Source organism: Hibiscus syriacus, unplaced genomic scaffold (assembly GCF_006381635.1).
Source record: "Hibiscus syriacus cultivar Baekdansim isolate YM2019G1 unplaced genomic scaffold, ASM638163v2 tig00110903_pilon, whole genome shotgun sequence".
In the NCBI taxonomy this organism is placed as follows: Eukaryota; Viridiplantae; Streptophyta; class Magnoliopsida; order Malvales; family Malvaceae; genus Hibiscus; species Hibiscus syriacus.
In genome coordinates this window covers 255,374-262,917 of record NW_024062906.1, presented here as the reverse complement: position 1 = coordinate 262,917, position 7,544 = coordinate 255,374, and the positions used below count along the sequence as shown (strand labels likewise).

The following is a 7,544-nucleotide window of genomic DNA, read 5'->3' as shown; positions in this document are numbered from 1 at the left end:
AAACCTAAAAATCTTAATCCTTATTTCCTTCAACGAATAAGAACACTCAATACTCTAAGTATCGGCACATTTATACAACTTATAATATCATTTTCTACCTATAATATTTAATAAAGTATCGATATTTATATTTTACCTAGAATATCACTTTCTACCTATAATTGGTCTCAAATGCTTCTTTACTCTAAAACCCCAAACAACACACAAAAACCCTATTTCCGATTACTGTAATAATAAAAAACTAGGGTTTCTACAACGTACTTTTCGATTCGACTGCAGCAACAAACAAATAAACTTCGCTTTAGAAACGCCTTCTAAAATGCAACAACAATTACGCTTCGATTTCAAAAACTCGTTCGTTCTATCTATTTTTCAGAGGATATTTAATTATGCCCTTTATATTTTCACCGGATATATTATTTATATTTAATCGATACAACTACAAAAATATCGATACTTTTATGTCACGTGTTGATACTTTCGATAGTATAATTACCTATTTTTTTGAAAGTATCGATAATTTATTTCGCGTACTTATTAAAGTATCGTCACTTTCAATATATCCGGTAGCGCTTTACCCGTTTTCTCATATTTTTAACCTGTTATATCGTTATGGATCGATATATTTTTATAAAGTATCGACACTTTATAGCGCTAAACTGCTTCTCTTTTAAATTCACAAAGTGTCGATACTTATATTAAAGTATCAACACTTTCAATATATTCAGTCGCTCTATACCGGGTTTGTCCTTTAGAGATCGGTTTTGTCATATTTTTACCTGTTATATAGTTGTGGATCGATATATATTTATAAAGTATCGACACTTTATAGGCGCTAAAACTGCTTCTCTTTTAAATTCATAATGTGTCGGTACTTATATTAAAGTATCGACACTTTCAATATATCCGGTAGCACTTTACCGATTTTGTCTTTTCGTGACCGGTTTTGTCATATTTTCCTGTTATATTTATTATTACTTAATATTTCCGATAGCGCTAAACTAAATTTATTAAATATCTTTTAATGTATCTGGTAACGCCGTATATTAACCGTATATTCCTGAGACATCCCCGTGGATTGGTTAATACCTTATAATGCACTATAAAAACCAAATTATTGAACTATAAAAACCAAAGTAGCGCCAGCATCACGTGTCATGAACCGTCACTAATTCATATATTTTTATTTACTTTATAGTATTATTTACCATTTTATATTTTAATTCAATTAAAAAAGTTATTATAATTTTTCATGAATGATTGAAATCTCCAGCTCATGAAACATTTCCGCCCTTTCATCCCCAACTAGCTCACAGCCGGTTTCGTAAAATTTTCATACTACCCCAAACCACTCTTCGAAGGTATTATTAACAATTTTCTCCTTCAATTGTGTTTCTCTGTTTGTTTCCCGAGAAAAAAATTATGAAGAAACTATCATGATTTTTTTTAATCTATGTGAGGTTAAATTAAACATCTTCAATCAAACTTTCCAATCTTCGATAGATCTATTCACGTTGTGTTTGCTATTTTAATTTTTTTATAATATTTTGTGGGACTGATTAGGTTGGATCTGATCAGGTTTAATTTGTTACAAAAGGTATGATTTTTGGGTTTGAATTTAGCTTTTTAATGTGTTTTGTTTTGATGGAGATTTGTTTTTGAACTATTTCCTTCATCGGAATTTCTGTCTACACATGCTTTTATAGCTTCAGTGTCTGTTATAATTAAAGGTTCTTGATATTAGTGGGATGACAAAGCCTGGTATGTTGTCGACAACCTGCAATCTTTGTAAAGTGGATAAATTTGACAATTTTTTTGTTTCATGGGATCGCAGTTCTTTATTTTATTAATCTGTTGGCATTTCATCGTTCATCTGTTGTGCATTGCCTGCTTGTTTGCGTATTACTCAATGTATGAAAAATGAATACATATGAGTTATTTCTTATTCATGAATATACCTCCATGCACAAAATGAGGGAAAATATCATTGCATTTGAGGTTGCTAGGAGAATAGCATCAAGCAGACACTAATGGGATTGTGGTTTCATTGGTAAAACAGATAATGATTTGATTTTGAGGACTTTTTTTAAGAATTCGGAGTCTTACATTTTGAGCTCAAGTCAGCAGGTTCAGGAAATGGTTAAAAGGTATGTCATGTTATTTATTTGTCTTGAGACAGATTATGTTTTTAACAAAGACTGATGTGAATGGGATTTTTCCAACCTCGGTCCTCTGTCACGTAGGTATGGGGTGTTTTGATGTGCAGAGAATATCATGTCGCAGTGCACAGATGGATTGAAGCATTTATTTGCTTCTGCACTGAAATGCTGTGATATTGATTTGTACAAACAATCTAGAGGTCTAGATGATCCGGAACTTCTCGCAAGAGAGACTGTGTGTATGTTATCGTCCTTTTTTCTTTTATTTTAATAATATTGTTAAGTTTTTGAATGAATTAATGTCTTATTCAGACTTTTCCTAATTGTACACCTCGATGCAGTTAGTGTAAGTGAAATAGAAGCTCTTTACGAGCTCTTCAAGAAGATAAGTAGTGCTGTGATATGACGGGCTGATTAACAAGGTCTTTTTTCTATTTTTTACTTTGCTTTTTAATTATTTTTGTGGTATTTCTCGAGTTTTGGGCTTTGATGATCACTCCATATGCTTTTTCATATGTGAATTTATTTTATTTTACCATTTGGCAGGAGGAGTTTCAATTGGCCTTGTTCAAAACAAACAAAAAGGAGAGCTTGTTTGCAGATAGGGTATTTTATCTAATGTTAATTAATATTGTTTCTGTCGAGATAGTAGGAAGAGAATACTTTCTTGTATTTTATTCATCAACATTATGGGTATATATACAAGTATAAAGGTCCTATAATATGTAAGTAATATCCTACATTAACTACGTAATATCATGAATTAAGTATGATATTTCCATCCTCTATAAAGAATGCTCGTAAGTCTTATCATACCGATATTTGCAGTTATTATTATCTCGCCTGAGCTGTTGTCAATGTATTTCATATTTCACTGCAGGTATTCGATTTATTTGATACAAAGCATACTGGAATTTTAGGTTTTGAAGAGTTTGCTCATGCTCTCTCTGTCTTCCATCCAAATGCACCAATTGATGATAAGATTGAGTGTATGTAACCATATTTAAGTTGTCTGAATCAAGATCTTTATTTGCATATCTTTGGTCATCATTTATCATAATCCCTTAAAACTTAAGAATTATTCGGTTTTCAGTTGTTCATCTGCAGAGTACTTGCCTTCTCATATTTCTTTTATGCCCTTTGCAGTCTCTTTTCAACTATATGATCTCAAGCAACAAGGCTTCATTGAGAGGCAGGAAGTATGTAATATGTTTTCCAATTTCAATATTTTATTCTCTATATTTCTTTGATCCTTCTTCCCATCGATCATATATTTCTACATACAGGTGAAGCAAATGGTAGTGGCTACACTTGCTGAATCAGGCATGAACCTTTCAGACGATGTTATAGAATGTATAATCGACAAGGTGACCAGTCACTTGAATCTGATTCAATCGAAGACATATGCCTAGTAACTTTCATTATCCTTGGTTCTAGTTTATGCTTGCTAAGTTTTCGAGCTTTGCAACAGACCTTTGAGGAGGCTGATACAAGCATGATGGGAAGATCGACAAGGAAGAGTGGAGAAGCCTTGTTCTACGACATCCGTCCCTTCTGAAAAACATGACCCTGCAATACCTCAAGTAAGTCCCAAACATGCTCCCTATCACGAAACCTAGTTGGCTCTCACCGTTGATGATTCTTTTGTTGTATCCTTGAAACAGGGACATCACCACGACATTCCCGAGCTTCGTCTTTCATTCGCAAGTTGATGATACCTGAACCGGCAAAGTGGATTCGAAGCTTAATTAGACGCCAATGATTATGGTTTGTTTCATCCTATGGGGGATTTCAAATCTTAAATAGTCCGAGGGGGTGATGTTTTTGGTTCATTGGTTAAAATTTTATTTCTTATGTGTTTTATTATACTGTTGAACATTCTTGTCTCTGTTTCGGGTCAATCGGCCGTTTGAGTTTCGGACCTGCCGGAACATTTATCTTCTTTCACCGTGTTTATGTGTTCAGTGTAAAAAAAAGAAGGCTACTTATAGTATAATCTGAAAAATGGAGCACTTTTATGTGGATGTTTTTTTAATAAGAATAAGGGTCTCGTTAAAAGCCTCTTCATAACTGTCGAGCTACATAAGTAACCCAACGGACATTGAAAGGAGGAAAAGAGTGACCAACCTTTTATTACTAAACATCAAATTACACCAAGGTTAGAATCAAGAAAAAACAATCCAAACATCCACATATCTAAAACTTTTTTGTGGATGTAAAACTTGAATGTGGCAAATAAATCCTTTTTTAATCACAATATTTGGTGAACATAGTTCTAGATTAAAAAGAAAACATATAAATTCTATTTCAATAATCAAAGAAAAATTAGATAACTGCAATGAAGAGGTTTACAAGTGTACCATCAAGAGATTCTGCAAATGAAATTTTAATATAATTTTTTTTCTAAAAAGAATTCAAATAATTTATAAACACAAATGAAGAGATTTACCAATTCAAGTCAAACTTGATATTGAATTCAAATTATGAATTAAATCTAAACAATTGTGACTTAAACCAATTTAATTGACAACACACACTCACAGATGTTGGTTTTCAAACTCATGACCTCTGGGAAAATCAATGTTTTTTTTCATCATTGAGACCACTCGATAAGTTCTAATCTAAATAAGTTTAAATTGTGAATTAAATCAAAATATTTTATAAACACAAATATTTCTTATTTAGATACGAAAACAAACAAAATGAAACCATAACTCTAAATTCAACCCATCTCTTGCACATAAAAAAAATCAATGGGATTATAACAACCACAAACTACGATTTTTCTTTTTCTTTTTGAAAAGAAAAAGACATTTAATAGGTTGAAAAAGTAGTTGTATGGGATACATATAGTATTTATTTCCTTAATACCCTGGATAGCGCCAACACAAGTTTTCTTCTTCTTGCCAAAGTAGATAGTCGTATATTAACAATTGTTAAGGCTTAATGCATGAATTAATTCTTAATATGTACTATTTTTCACTTCAGTCCTTCCATTCTTTTTACAAATCAAAACCTAATATTGTTTTTCTCAGACTAGTTCCTATTGTTAATGCTGTTAAAAGAATTAGTGGACATGTGATGCTGTTAAAATGTAGGGTAAATTTCGTGTTTAGTATCTAAACTATCAGCTTTGGTTCGTTTTAGCACCTAAACTTTTATTTTTTTTTTCAAAATTAAAACAAGCGTTTAGTTTTTGTTTCGTTTTAATACCTCACAATTAAAATTTTGCACGTGACACCTTTTTTATGGGTAAATTACATCATTCATCACTCAACCATCTTCTCACTCCTATTTTGGACACTAAAGTTTACTTTTTTAATTTAATTACTTAACTTTCAGATTACTCCTAATTTAATCACTATAACTTTCAAATTTAATTTTTTATTTCTAATTATATATTAATAAAATAGGTCATGTCAAAAAATTATTAATAAAATAAATTATTTTTTTGAAAGATAATAATAAAATAAAATAGAGTGATTAAAATATGAGCAATTTAAAAGTTGATTAGTTAAATTAACGTTTTTAAAATTTTAGTACCAAAATAGTAGTGAAAAGATAGTTGAGTGATGAAGGATGTAATTTACCCATAAAAAAACTGTTAAGTTTTTAACAACGAGGTACTAAAATGAAATAAAAACTAAACGTTACGTATGATTTTGAAAAAATAAAATAAAATTTAGTTACTATAACAGATCAAAACTGGTAGTCTATGTACTAAACATGTAGTTTACCCTAAAATGTATCACATAACATTTCAAAGCAAAGGTAAAATAATCTGGCTAAAAAAAACAAAGGTAAGATAATCAAAGTAAGAAAAATATAATTTAAAGGTTAAACCATATATTGAGTTCTAAAATATTAAAATATTACTAACAATCAGTTGGTCTAGTGAGATGAGGCATTAGATTCTTTAAGTAGTACCCGATCTATTTCACATAATAGAAGTGTTGCATCTGAGTATTAAGTCAAATTAACTAACTGGATCATGATATACTTCAAAGTTCAACAAGGGAAATAATATTATTATATTTTCTGATGTGTTTTTAGTTATGATTGTTTAGAGTAGATGGTTAAACCTTTCAATTGACAATTTTTTTTCTCTACAAGTTATAGGTTTCATTATGAGTACTTTTTTTATCCCTCTAATAAATAAAAATTATTTTTAAAAAAACAGCGTTCATTATTATTTCGTAAACAATAATTTATACATGGTAAAGTATAAATTTAGTAACTAAATTTTAGTCTCTAACCTATTTCACTCATTGTACTTTAAATCTTTTTCAATTTCATCACTGAACTTAATATATTAGGTTTTTTTGCCAACTTAGTTGTTTCTTCATTAACGACTTTATGTCGTGGATTTTTTTATTTTATTTTTTAATGGGTAAATTACAAATTTAATCATTAAACTTTACTCTCTCTCCTATTTCACCATTATACTTTTAATTATTTTTAAATTTAATCACTGAACTTTATGCATTGGATTTTTTTGGTCACTCCTCTGTTAACAACAAAAAAGTCACGTCATAATGTCGTCAGTGAGGAAAATTTGAGTGACTAAAAAAGCCTAATGTATTAAGTTCAGTGAGGAAATTTATTGAATTAAGATTTTTATGTAACAATAAATTACAAAATTGATTTTGGACTTAATCGAACTTATCAAAAAATCAAAAATAATTCAAAGTCCAAATTACTTGAAAAATATGTTTTAAATGTTTTCCAATTTAGTCGAACATTTTCAAAAACATACTCCCCTTTCTTACAACGATCGAATTATTTGAAAAATGATCGATCCCTTTCACCAAAAGATCGGTCCCTTTTACCAAAGGATTGATCCCTTATGCATTAAATGATGTTTTTGGTTGTAGGTAACGACTATAATGTTCCTCAATGGCTACAAATGGCTAGAATTGATAGAGAATGTATAAATTGAAGGTCAAAGCTTCCCAAGGAAAATAAGAATCATATTGAATCAACCCACCAATATAAAAGTTTTGTTTTGTGCTTAATTTGTCAAATTTTTTATTGTAAACACACTTGTGAGTCAATTGTTTATTTTGCACAAGTATGTATTAAGTGAGTGCTAAAATTGTGCAAACAAATTTACTTTTGTAAGGTTTTTCTTTGGTTTGCTAAATTTGTAATTACTCTTAGGGAGAGTGTGTATTCAAGGTTTTGGGTATAAACCTTAAAGAGTTTATAAAATTACACATTGTCCTTAAAGGTAAGCAAATATAGTGGATTTGAGAAAATCATAGTGTGGATGTAGACTTAGTTTAAAAGTTGAACCACTATAAATCGTTGTGTAATTCTTTCAATTTTTCGATTGCTTCCGTAAAGAATTTTTAAAGGCCAATTCACCCCCTCTTGGCGGTTTAC

General features: G+C 30.2%; 1 pseudogene; it reads left to right on the top strand.

Moving 5' to 3' along the window:
- The first annotated feature begins 1,270 nt into the window (after nucleotides 1–1,270).
- LOC120146190 lies at nucleotides 1,271–4,183 on the top strand (annotated as a pseudogene).
- Nucleotides 4,184–7,544: the final 3,361 nt, after the last annotated feature.